We start from the raw sequence: 13,916 nt of genomic DNA, 5'->3' as shown, positions 1-13,916 counted from the left end.
GCGTTTTAGTGGTGAAAAAGTAAATTAAAAAATCGTTCGGGAAATGAGTTTACTCCCTGGGTACTTTCTTTGTATACTTTTGACTATACGGGCCAAGCCTGGGATTTTCGGGAAATCGCGGATTTTTGTTTGCAGGCGATTAAACTTCTTTTTTTCAGCGTCCCATCAAATATGAAAATATTTTTGAAAACTACAAGTCTCATGGGCTTTAGTGGTGAAAAATAATTTAAAAAATCGTTCTGGAAATGAGTTTACTCACAGGGTACTTTCTTTGTATACATTCGACTATACGTGCCAAGCCCGGGATTTACGGGAAATCGCGGGTTTTCGTTTGCCGGCGATTAAACTTCTTTTATTCAGCGTCTCATCAAAAAAGAAAACATTTTTGAAAACTACAAGTCTCATGCGTTTTAGTGGTGGAAAATAATTTAAAAAATCGTTCTGGAAATGACTTTACTCACAGGGTACTTTCTTTGTATACAATCGACTATACGGGCCAAGCCCCGGATTTACGGGAAAACGCGGGATTTCGTTTGCCGGCGATTAAACCTCTTTCATTAAGCGTCTCATCAAAAATGAAAACATTTTTGAAAACTACAAGTCTCATGCGTTTTAGCGGTGAAAAAATAATTTAAAAAATCGTTCGGGAAATGAGTTTACCCCTGGGTACTTTCTTTGTATACTTTTGACTATACGGGCCGAGTCCGGGATTTACGGGAAATCGCGGATTTTCGTTTGCCGGCGATTAAACTTCTTTTATTCAGCGTCTCATCAAAAATGAAAACATTTTTAAAAACTACAAGTCTTATGCGTTTTAGTGGTGAAAAAATAATTTAAAAAATCGTTCTGGAAATGAGTTTACTCCCTGGGTACTTTCTTTGTATACTTTTGACTATACGGGCCAAGCCCGGGATTTACGGGAAATCGCAGGTTTTCGTTTGCCAGCGATTAAACTTCTTTTATTTAGCGTCTCATCAAAAATGAAAACATTTTTAAAAACTACAAGTCTGATGCGTTTTAGTGGTGAAAAAATAATTTAAAAAATCGTTTGGGAAATGAGTTTACTCCCTGGGTACATTCTTTGTATACTTTTGACTATACGGGCCGAGTCCGGGATTTACGGGAAATCGCGGATTTTCGTTTGCCGGCGATTAAACTTCTTTTATTCAGCGTCTCATCAAAAATGAAAACATTTTTAAAAACTACAAGTCTTATGCGTTTATGTGGTGAAAAAGTAAATTAAAAAATCGTTCGGGAAATGAGTTTACTCCCTGGGTACTTTCTTTGTATACTTTTGACTATACGGGCCGAGTCCGGGATTTACGGGAAATCGCGGATTTTCGTTTGCCGGCGATTAAACTTCTTTTATTCAGCCTCTCATCAAAAATGAAAACATTCTTGAAAACTACAAGTCTCATGCGTTTTAGTGGTGAAATAATAATTTAAAAAATCGTTTGGGAAATGAGTTTACTCCCTGGATACATTCTTTGTATACTTTTGACTATACAGGCTGAGTCCAGGATTTACGGGAAATCGCAGGTTTTCGTTTGTTGGCGATTAAACTTCTTTTATTCAGCGTCTCATCAAAAATGAAAACATTTTTAAAAACTACAAGTCTCATGCGTTTTAGTGGTGAAAAAGTAAATTAAAAAATCGTTCGGGAAATGAGTTTACTTCCTGGGTACTTTCTTTGTATACTTTTGACTATACGGGCCAAGCCTGGGATTTTCGGGAAATCGCGGATTTTTGTTTGCCGGCCATTAAACTTCTTTTATTCAGCGTCTCATCAAAAATGAAAACATTCTTGAAAACTACAAGTCTCATGCGTTTTAGTGGTGAAATAATAATTTAAAAAATCGTTTGGGAAATGAGTTTACTCCCTGGGTACATTCTTTGTATACTTTTGACTATACGGGCTGAGTCCAGGATTTACGGGAAATCGCAGGTTTTCGTTTGTTGGCGATTAAACTTCTTTTATTCAGCGTCTCATCGAAAATGAAAACATTCTTAAAAACTACAAGTCTCATGCGTTTTAGTGGTGAAAAAGTAAATTAAAAAATCGTTCGGGAAATGAGTTTACTCCCTGGGTACTTTCTTTGTATACTTTTGACTATACGGGCCAAGCCTGGGATTTTCGGGAAATCGCGGATTTTTGTTTGCAGGCGATTAAACTTCTTTTTTTCAGCGTCCCATCAAATATGAAAATATTTTTGAAAACTACAAGTCTCATGGGCTTTAGTGGTGAAAAATAATTTAAAAAATCGTTCTGGAAATGAGTTTACTCACAGGGTACTTTCTTTGTATACATTCGACTATACGTGCCAAGCCCGGGATTTACGGGAAATCGCGGGTTTTCGTTTGCCGGCGATTAAACTTCTTTTATTCAGCGTCTCATCAAAAAAGAAAACATTTTTGAAAACTACAAGTCTCATGCGTTTTAGTGGTGGAAAATAATTTAAAAAATCGTTCTGGAAATGACTTTACTCACAGGGTACTTTCTTTGTATACAATCGACTATACGGGCCAAGCCCCGGATTTACGGGAAAACGCGGGATTTCGTTTGCCGGCGATTAAACCTCTTTCATTAAGCGTCTCATCAAAAATGAAAACATTTTTGAAAACTACAAGTCTCATGCGTTTTAGCGGTGAAAAAATAATTTAAAAAATCGTTCGGGAAATGAGTTTACCCCTGGGTACTTTCTTTGTATACTTTTGACTATACGGGCCGAGTCCGGGATTTACGGGAAATCGCGGATTTTCGTTTGCCGGCGATTAAACTTCTTTTATTCAGCGTCTCATCAAAAATGAAAACATTTTTAAAAACTACAAGTCTTATGCGTTTTAGTGGTGAAAAAATAATTTAAAAAATCGTTCTGGAAATGAGTTTACTCCCTGGGTACTTTCTTTGTATACTTTTGACTATACGGGCCAAGCCCGGGATTTACGGGAAATCGCAGGTTTTCGTTTGCCAGCGATTAAACTTCTTTTATTTAGCGTCTCATCAAAAATGAAAACATTTTTTAAAACTACAAGTCTGATGCGTTTTAGTGGTGAAAAAATAATTTAAAAAATCGTTTGGGAAATGAGTTTACTCCCTGGGTACATTCTTTGTATACTTTTGACTATACGGGCCGAGTCCGGGATTTACGGGAAATCGCGGATTTTCGTTTGCCGGCGATTAAACTTCTTTTATTCAGCGTCTCATCAAAAATGAAAACATTTTTAAAAACTACAAGTCTTATGCGTTTTAGTGGTGAAAAAGTAAATTAAAAAATCGTTCGGGAAATGAGTTTACTCCCTGGGTACTTTCTTTGTATACTTTTGACTATACGGGCCAAGCCTGGGATTTTCGGGAAATCGCAGATTTTTGTTTGCCGGCGATTAAACTTCTTTTATTCAGCGTCTCATCAAAAATGAAAACATACTTGAAAACTACAAGTCTCATGCGTTTTAGTGGTGAAATAATAATTTAAAAAATCGTTTGGGAAATGAGTTTACTCCCTGGGTACATTCTTTGTATACTTTTGACTATACGGGCTGAGTCCAGGATTTACGGGAAATCGCAGGTTTTCGTTTGTTGGCGATTAAACTTCTTTTATTCAGCGTCTCATCGAAAATGAAAACATTTTTAAAAACTACAAGTCTCATGCGTTTTAGTGGTGAAAAAGTAAATTAAAAAATCGTTCGGGAAATGAGTTTACTCCCTGGGTACTTTCTTTGTATACTTTTGACTATACGGGCCAAGCCTGGGATTTTCGGGAAATCGCGGATTTTCGTTTGCCGGCGATTAAACTTCTTTTATTCAGCGTCTCATCAAAAATGAAAACATTTTTAAAAACTACAAGTCTTATGCGTTTTAGTGGTGAAAAAATAATTTAAAAAATCGTTCTGGAAATGAGTTTACTCCCTGGGTACTTTCTTTGTATACTTTTGACTATACGGGCCAAGCCCGGGATTTACGGGAAATCGCGGGTTTTCGTTTGCCAGCGATTAAACTTCTTTTATTTAGCGTCTCATCAAAAATGAAAACATTTTTAAAAACTACAAGTCTTATGCGTTTTAGTGGTGAAAATATAATTTAAAAAATCGTTCTGGAAATGAGTTTACTCCCTTGGTACTTTCTTTGTATACTTTTGAATATACGGGCCGAGTCCGGGATTTAGGGAAATCGCAGGTTTTCGTTTGCCGGCGATTAAACTGCTTTTATTCAGCGTCTCATCAAAAATAAAAACATTTTTGAAAACTACAAGTCTCATGCGTTTTAGTGTTGAAAAAATAATTTAAAAAATCGTTCGGGAAATGAGTTTACTCCCTGGGTACTTTCTTTGTATACTTTTGACTATACGGGCCAAGCCGGGATTTACGGGAAATCGCGGGTTTTCGTTTGCCGGCGATTAAACTTCTTTTATTCAGCGTCTCATCAAAAATGAAAACATTTTTAAAAACTACAAGTCTCATGGGCTTTAGTGGTGAAAAAATAATTTAAAAAATCGTTCTGGAAATGAGTTTACTCACAGGGTACTTTCTTTGTATACATTCGACTATACCTGCTAAGCCCGGGATTTACGGGAAATCGCGGGTTTTGGTTTGCCGGCGATTAAACTTCTTTTATTCAGCGTCTCATCAAAAATGAAAACAATTTTGAAAACTACAAGTCTCATGCGTTTTAGTGGTGAAAAAATAATTTAAAAAATCGTTCGGGAAATGAGTTTACTCCCTGGGTCGTTTCTTTGTATACTTTTGACTATACGGGCTGAGTCCAGGATTTACGGGAAATCGCAGGTTTTCGTTTGTTGGCGATTAAACTTCTTTTATTCAGCGTCTCATCGAAAATGAAAACATTTTTAAAAACTACAAGTCTCATGCGTTTTAGTGGTGAAAAAGTAAATTAAAAAATCGTTCGGGAAATGAGTTTACTCCCTGGGTACTTTCTTTGTATACTTTTGACTATACGGGCCAAGCCTGGGATTTTCGGGAAATCGCGGATTTTTGTTTGCAGGCGATTAAACTTCTTTTTTTCAGCGTCCCATCAAATATGAAAATATTTTTGAAAACTACAAGTCTCATGGGCTTTAGCGGTGAAAAAATAATTTAAAAAATCGTTCTGGAAATGAGTTTACTCACAGGGTACTTTCTTTGTAACATTCGGCTATACGTGCCAAGCCCGGGATTTACGGTAAATCGCGGGTTTTCGTTTGCCGGCGATTAAACTTCTTTTATTCAGCGTCTCATCAAAAAAGAAAACATTTTTGAAAACTACAAGTCTCATGCGTTTTAGTGGTGAAAAATAATTTAAAAAATCCTTCTGGAAATGAGTTTACTCATAGGGTACTTTCTTTGTATACATTCGACTATACGGGCCAAGCCCCGGATTTACGGGAAAACGCGGGATTTCGTTTGCGGGCGGTTAAACCTCTTTCATTAAGCGTCTCATCAAAAATGAAAACATTTTTGAAAACTACAAGTCTCATGCGTTTTAGCGGTGAAAAAATAATTTAAATAATCGTTCGGGAAATGAGTTTACCCCTGGGTACTTTCTTTGTATACTTTTGACTATACGGGCCAAGTCCGGGATTTCCGGGAAATCGCGGATTTTCGTTTGCCGGCGATTAAACTTCTTTTATTCAGCGTCTCATCAAAAATGAAAATAATTTTAAAAACTACAAGTCTTATGCGTTTCAGTGGTGAAAAAATAATTTAAAAAATCGTTCTGGAAAGGAGTTTACTCCCTGGGTACTTTCTTTGTATACTTTTGACTATACGGGCCAAGCCCGGGATTTACGGGAAATCGCGGGTTTTCGTTTGCCGGCGATTAAACTTCCTTTATTTAGCGTCTCATCAAAAATGAAAACATTTTTAAAAACTACAAGTCTTATGCGTTTTAGTGGTGAAAATATAATTTAAAAAATCGTTCTGGAAATGAGTTTACTCCCTTGGTACTTTCTTTGTATACTTTTGACTATACGGGCCGAGTCCGGGATTTAGGGAAATCGCAGGTTTTCGTTTGCCGGCGATTAAACTGCTTTTATTCAGCGTCTCATCAAAAACGAAAACATTTTTGAAAACTACAAGTCTCATGCGTTTCAGTGTTGAAAAAATAATTTAAAAAATCGTTCGGGAAATGAGTTTACTCCCTGGGTACTTTCTTTGTATACTTTTGACTATACGGGCCAAGCCGGGATTTACGGGAAATCGCGGGTTTTCGTTTGCCGGCGATTAAACTTCTTTTATTCAGCGTCTCATCAAAAATGAAAACATTTTTAAAAACTACAAGTCTCATGGGCTTTAGTGGTAAAAAAATAATTTAAAAAATCGTTCTGGAAATGAGTTTACTCCCTGGGTACTTTCTTTGTATACAATCGACTATACGTGCCAAGCCCGGGATTTACGGGAAATCGCGGGTTTTCGTTTGCCGGCGATTAAACTTCTTTTATTCAGCGTCTCATCAAAAATGAAAACATTTTTAAAAACTACAAGTCTCATGGGCTTTAGTGGTGAAAAAATAATTTAAAAAATCGTTCTGGAAATGAGTTTACTCACAGGGTACTTTCTTTGTATACATTCGACTATACGGGCCAAGCCCCGGATTTACGGGAAAACGCGGGATTTCGTTTGCCGGCGATTAAACTTCTTTTATTCAGCGTCTCATCAAAAATGAAAACATTTTTAAAAACTACAAGTCTCATGGGCTTTAGTGGTAAAAAAATAATTTAAAAAATCGTTCTGGAAATGAGTTTACTCCCTGGGTACTTTCTTTGTATACAATCGACTATACGTGCCAAGCCCGGGATTTACGGGAAATCGCGGGTTTTCGTTTGCCGGCGATTAAACTTCTTTTATTCAGCGTCTCATCAAAAATGAAAACATTTTTAAAAACTACAAGTCTCATGGGCTTTAGTGGTGAAAAAATAATTTAAAAAATCGTTCTGGAAATGAGTTTACTCACAGGGTACTTTCTTTGTATACATTCGAATATACGGGCCAAGCCCCGGATTTACGGGAAAACGCGGGATTTCGTTTGCCGGCGATTAAACCTCTTTCATTAAGCGTCTCATCAAAAATGAAAACATTTTTGAAAACTACAAGTCTCATGCGTTTTAGTGGTGAAAAAATAATTTAAAAAATCGTTCTGGAAATGAGTTTACTCACAGGGTACTTTCTTTGTGTACATTCGACTATACGTGCCAAGCCCGGGATTTACGGGAAATCGCGGGTTTTCGTTTGCCGGCGATTAAACTTCTTTTATTCAGCGTCTCATCAAAAATGAAAACATTTTTAAAAACTACAAGTCTCATGGGCTTTAGTGGTAAAAAAATAATTTAAAAAATCGTTCTGGAAATGAGTTTACTCCCTGGGTACTTTCTTTGTATACAATCGACTATACGTGCCAAGCCCGGGATTTACGGGAAATCGCGGGTTTTCGTTTGCCGGCGATTAAACTTCTTTTATTCAGCGTCTCATCAAAAATGAAAACATTTTTGAAAACTACAAGTCTCATGCGTTTTAGTGGTGAAAAAATAATTTAAAAAATCGTTCTGGAAATGAGTTTACTCACAGGGTACTTTCTTTGTGTACATTCGACTATACGGGCCAAGCCGGGATTTACGGGAAATCGCGGGTTTTCGTTTGCCGGCGATTAAACTTCTTTTATTCAGCGTCTCATCAAAAATGAAAACATTTTTAAAAACTACAAGTCTCATGGGCTTTAGTGGTAAAAAAATAATTTAAAAAATCGTTCTGGAAATGAGTTTACTCCCTGGGTACTTTCTTTGTATACAATCGACTATACGTGCCAAGCCCGGGATTTACGGGAAATCGCGGGTTTTCGTTTGCCGGCGATTAAACTTCTTTTATTCAGCGTCTCATCAAAAATGAAAACATTTTTAAAAACTACAAGTCTCATGGGCTTTAGTGGTGAAAAAATAATTTAAAAAATCGTTCTGGAAATGAGTTTACTCACAGGGTACTTTCTTTGTATACATTCGACTATACGGGCCAAGCCCCGGATTTACGGGAAAACGCGGGATTTCGTTTGCCGGCGATTAAACTTCTTTTATTCAGCGTCTCATCAAAAATGAAAACATTTTTAAAAACTACAAGTCTCATGGGCTTTAGTGGTAAAAAAATAATTTAAAAAATCGTTCTGGAAATGAGTTTACTCCCTGGGTACTTTCTTTGTATACAATCGACTATACGTGCCAAGCCCGGGATTTACGGGAAATCGCGGGTTTTCGTTTGCCGGCGATTAAACTTCTTTTATTCAGCGTCTCATCAAAAATGAAAACATTTTTAAAAACTACAAGTCTCATGGGCTTTAGTGGTGAAAAAATAATTTAAAAAATCGTTCTGGAAATGAGTTTACTCACAGGGTACTTTCTTTGTATACATTCGACTATACGGGCCAAGCCCCGGATTTACGGGAAAACGCGGGATTTCGTTTGCCGGCGATTAAACTTCTTTTATTCAGCGTCTCATCAAAAAAGAAAACATTTTTGAAAACTACAAGTCTCATGCGTTTTAGTGGTGAAAAATAATTTAAAAAATCGTTCTGGAAATGACTTTACTCACAGGGTACTTTCTTTGTATACATTCGACTATACGGGCCAAGCCCCGGATTTACGGGAAAACGCGGGATTTCGTTTGCCGGCGATTAAACCTCTTTCATTAAGCGTCTCATCAAAAATGAAAACATTTTTGAAAACTACAAGTCTCATGCGTTTTAGCGGTGAAAAAATAATTTAAAAAATCGTTCGGGAAATGAGTTTACCCCTGGGTACTTTCTTTGTATACTTTTGACTATACGGGCCGAGTCCGGGATTTACGGGAAATCGCGGATTTTCGTTTGCCGGCGATTAAACTTCTTTTATTCAGCGTCTCATCAAAAATGAAAACATTTTTAAAAACTACAAGTCTTATGCGTTTTAGTGGTGAAAAAATAATTTAAAAAATCGTTCTGGAAATGAGTTTACTCCCTGGGTACTTTCTTTGTATACTTTTGACTATACGGGCCAAGCCCGGGATTTACGGGAAATCGCGGGTTTTCGTTTGCCAGCGATTAAACTTCTTTTATTTAGCGTCTCATCAAAAATGAAAACATTTTTAAAAACTACAAGTCTTATGCGTTTTAGTGGTGAAAATATAATTTAAAAAATCGTTCTGGAAATGAGTTTACTCCCTTGGTACTTTCTTTGTATACTTTTGACTATACGGGCCGAGTCCGGGATTTAGGGAAATCGCAGGTTTTCGTTTGCCGGCGATTAAACTGCTTTTATTCAGCGTCTCATCAAAAATAAAAACATTTTTGAAAACTACAAGTCTCATGCGTTTTAGTGTTGAAAAAATAATTTAAAAAATCGTTCGGGAAATGAGTTTACTCCCTGGGTACTTTCTTTGTATACTTTTGACTATACGGGCCAAGCCGGGATTTACGGGAAATCGCGGGTTTTCGTTTGCCGGCGATTAAACTTCTTTTATTCAGCGTCTCATCAAAAATGAAAACATTTTTAAAAACTACAAGTCTCATGGGCTTTAGTGGTGAAAAAATAATTTAAAAAATCGTTCTGGAAATGAGTTTATTCACAGGGTACTTTCTTTGTATACATTCGACTATACCTGCTAAGCCCGGGATTTACGGGAAATCGCGGGTTTTGGTTTGCCGGCGATTAAACTTCTTTTATTCAGCGTCTCATCAAAAATGAAAACAATTTTGAAAACTACAAGTCTCATGCGTTTTAGTGGTGAAAAAATAATTTAAAAAATCGTTCGGGAAATGAGTTTACTCCCTGGGTCGTTTCTTTGTATACTTTTGACTATACGGGCTGAGTCCAGGATTTACGGGAAATCGCAGGTTTTCGTTTGTTGGCGATTAAACTTCTTTTATTCAGCGTCTCATCGAAAATGAAAACATTTTTAAAAACTACAAGTCTCATGCGTTTTAGTGGTGAAAAAGTAAATTAAAAAATCGTTCGGGAAATGAGTTTACTCCCTGGGTACTTTCTTTGTATACTTTTGACTATACGGGCCAAGCCTGGGATTTTCGGAAAATCGCGGATTTTTGTTTGCAGGCGATTAAACTTCTTTTTTTCAGCGTCCCATCAAATATGAAAATATTTTTGAAAACTACAAGTCTCATGGGCTTTAGTAGAGAAAAAATAATTTAAAAAATCGTTCTGGAAATGAGTTTACTCACAGGGTACTTTCTTTGTAACATTCGGCTATACGTGCCAAGCCCGGGATTTACGGTAAATCGCGGGTTTTCGTTTGCCGGCGATTAAACTTCTTTTATTCAGCGTCTCATCAAAAAAGAAAACATTTTTGAAAACTACAAGTCTTATGCGTTTTAGTGGTGAAAAATAATTTAAAAAATCGTTCTGGAAATGAGTTTACTCACAGGGTACTTTCTTTGTATACATTCGACTATACGGGCCAAGCCCCGGATTTACGGAAAAACGCGGGATTTCGTTTGCGGGCGGTTAAACCTCTTTCATTAAGCGTCTCATCAAAAATGAAAACATTTTTGAAAACTACAAGTCTCATGCGTTTTAGCGGTGAAAAAATAATTTAAATAATCGTTCGGGAAATGAGTTTACCCCTGGGTACTTTCTTTGTATACTTTTGACTATACGGGCCAAGTCCGGGATTTACGGGAAATCGCGGATTTTCGTTTGCCGGCGATTAAACTTCTTTTATTCAGCGTCTCATCAAAAATGAAAATAATTTTAAAAACTACAAGTCTTATGCGTTTCAGTGGTGAAAAAATAATTTAAAAAATCGTTCTGGAAATGAGTTTACTCCCTGGGTACTTCCTTTGTATACTTTTGACTATACGGGCCAAGCCCGGGATTTACGGGAAATCGCGGGTTTTCGTTTGCCGGCGATTAAACTTCCTTTATTTAGCGTCTCATCAAAAATGAAAACATTTTTAAAAACTACAAGTCTTATGCGTTTTAGTGGTGAAAATATAATTTAAAAAATCGTTCTGGAAATGAGTTTACTCCCTTGGTACTTTCTTTGTATACTTTTGACTATACGGGCCGAGTCCGGGATTTAGGGAAATCGCAGGTTTTCGTTTGCCGGCGATTAAACTGCTTTTATTCAGCGTCTCATCAAAAATGAAAACATTTTTGAAAACTACAAGTCTCATGCGTTTCAGTGTTGAAAAAATAATTTAAAAAATCGTTCGGGAAATGAGTTTACTCCCTGGGTACTTTCTTTGTATACTTTTGACTATACGGGCCAAGCCGGGATTTACGGGAAATCGCGGGTTTTCGTTTGCCGGCGATTAAACTTCTTTTATTCAGCGTCTCATCAAAAATGAAAACATTTTTAAAAACTGCAAGTCTCATGGGCTTTAGTGGTAAAAAAATAATTTAAAAAATCGTTCTGGAAATGAGTTTACTCCCTGGGTACTTTCTTTGTATACAATCGACTATACGTGCCCAGCCCGGGATTTACGGGAAATCGCGGGTTTTCGTTTGCCGGCGATTAAACTTCTTTTATTCAGCGTCTCATCAAAAATAAAAACATTTTTAAAAACTACAAGTCTCATGGGCTTTAGTGGTGAAAAAATAATTTAAAAAATCGTTCTGGAAATGAGTTTACTCACAGGGTACTTTCTTTGTATACATTCGACTATACGGGCCAAGCCCCGGATTTACGGGAAAACGCGGGATTTCGTTTGCCGGCGATTAAACCTCTTTCATTAAGCGTCTCATCAAAAATGAAAACATTTTTGAAAACTACAAGTCTCATGCGTTTTAGCGGTGAAAAAATAATTTAAATAATCGTTCGGGAAATGAGTTTACCCCTGGGTACTTTCTTTGTATACTTTTGACTATACGGGCCAAGCCCCGGATTTACGGGAAAACGCGGGATTTCGTTTGCCGGCGATTAAACCTCTTTCATTAAGCGTCTCATCAAAAATGAAAACATTTTTGAAAACTACAAGTCTCATGCGTTTTAGCGGTGAAAAAATAATTTAAAAAATCGTTCGGGAAATGAGTTTACCCCTGGGTACTTTCTTTGTATACTTTTGACTATACGGGCCGAGTCCGGGATTTACGGGAAATCGCGGATTTTCGTTTGCCGGCGATTAAACTTCTTTTATTCAGCGTCTCATCAAAAATGAAAACATTTTTAAAAACTACAAGTCTTATGCGTTTTAGTGGTGAAAAAATAATTTAAAAAATCGTTCTGGAAATGAGTTTACTCCCTGGGTACTTTCTTTGTATACTTTTGACTATACGGGCCAAGCCCGGGATTTACGGGAAATCGCGGGTTTTCGTTTGCCAGCGATTAAACTTCTTTTATTTAGCGTCTCATCAAAAATGAAAACATTTTTAAAAACTACAAGTCTTATGCGTTTTAGTGGTGAAAATATAATTTAAAAAATCGTTCTGGAAATGAGTTTACTCCCTTGGTACTTTCTTTGTATACTTTTGACTATACGGGCCGAGTCCGGGATTTAGGGAAATCGCAGGTTTTCGTTTGCCGGCGATTAAACTGCTTTTATTCAGCGTCTCATCAAAAATAAAAACATTTTTGAAAACTACAAGTCTCATGCGTTTTAGTGTTGAAAAAATAATTTAAAAAATCGTTCGGGAAATGAGTTTACTCCCTGGGTACTTTCTTTGTATACTTTTGACTATACGGGCCAAGCCGGGATTTACGGGAAATCGCGGGTTTTCGTTTGCCGGCGATTAAACTTCTTTTATTCAGCGTCTCATCAAAAATGAAAACATTTTTAAAAACTACAAGTCTCATGGGCTTTAGTGGTGAAAAAATAATTTAAAAAATCGTTCTGGAAATGAGTTTATTCACAGGGTACTTTCTTTGTATACATTCGACTATACCTGCTAAGCCCGGGATTTACGGGAAATCGCGGGTTTTGGTTTGCCGGCGATTAAACTTCTTTTATTCAGCGTCTCATCAAAAATGAAAACAATTTTGAAAACTACAAGTCTCATGCGTTTTAGTGGTGAAAAAATAATTTAAAAAATCGTTCGGGAAATGAGTTTACTCCCTGGGTCGTTTCTTTGTATACTTTTGACTATACGGGCTGAGTCCAGGATTTACGGGAAATCGCAGGTTTTCGTTTGTTGGCGATTAAACTTCTTTTATTCAGCGTCTCATCGAAAATGAAAACATTTTTAAAAACTACAAGTCTCATGCGTTTTAGTGGTGAAAAAGTAAATTAAAAAATCGTTCGGGAAATGAGTTTACTCCCTGGGTACTTTCTTTGTATACTTTTGACTATACGGGCCAAGCCTGGGATTTTCGGGAAATCGCGGATTTTTGTTTGCAGGCGATTAAACTTCTTTTTTTCAGCGTCCCATCAAATATGAAAATATTTTTGAAAACTACAAGTCTCATGGGCTTTAGTAGAGAAAAAATAATTTAAAAAATCGTTCTGGAAATGAGTTTACTCACAGGGTACTTTCTTTGTAACATTCGGCTATACGTGCCAAGCCTGGGATTTACGGTAAATCGCGGGTTTTCGTTTGCCGGCGATTAAACTTCTTTTATTCAGCGTCTCATCAAAAAAGAAAACATTTTTGAAAACTACAAGTCTTATGCGTTTTAGTGGTGAAAAATAATTTAAAAAATCGTTCTGGAAATGAGTTTACTCACAGGGTACTTTCTTTGTATACATTCGACTATACGGGCCAAGCCCCGGATTTACGGAAAAACGCGGGATTTCGTTTGCGGGCGGTTAAACCTCTTTCATTAAGCGTCTCATCAAAAATGAAAACATTTTTGAAAACTACAAGTCTCATGCGTTTTAGCGGTGAAAAAATAATTTAAATAATCGTTCGGGAAATGAGTTTACCCCTGGGTACTTTCTTTGTATACTTTTGACTATACGGGCCAAGTCCGGGATTTACGGGAAATCGCGGATTTTCGTTTGCCGGCGATTA

Source organism: Hydractinia symbiolongicarpus, chromosome 13 (assembly GCF_029227915.1).
Source record: "Hydractinia symbiolongicarpus strain clone_291-10 chromosome 13, HSymV2.1, whole genome shotgun sequence".
Classification (NCBI taxonomy): Eukaryota; Metazoa; Cnidaria; class Hydrozoa; order Anthoathecata; family Hydractiniidae; genus Hydractinia; species Hydractinia symbiolongicarpus.
Note: the sequence above shows the minus strand (reverse complement) of the source record.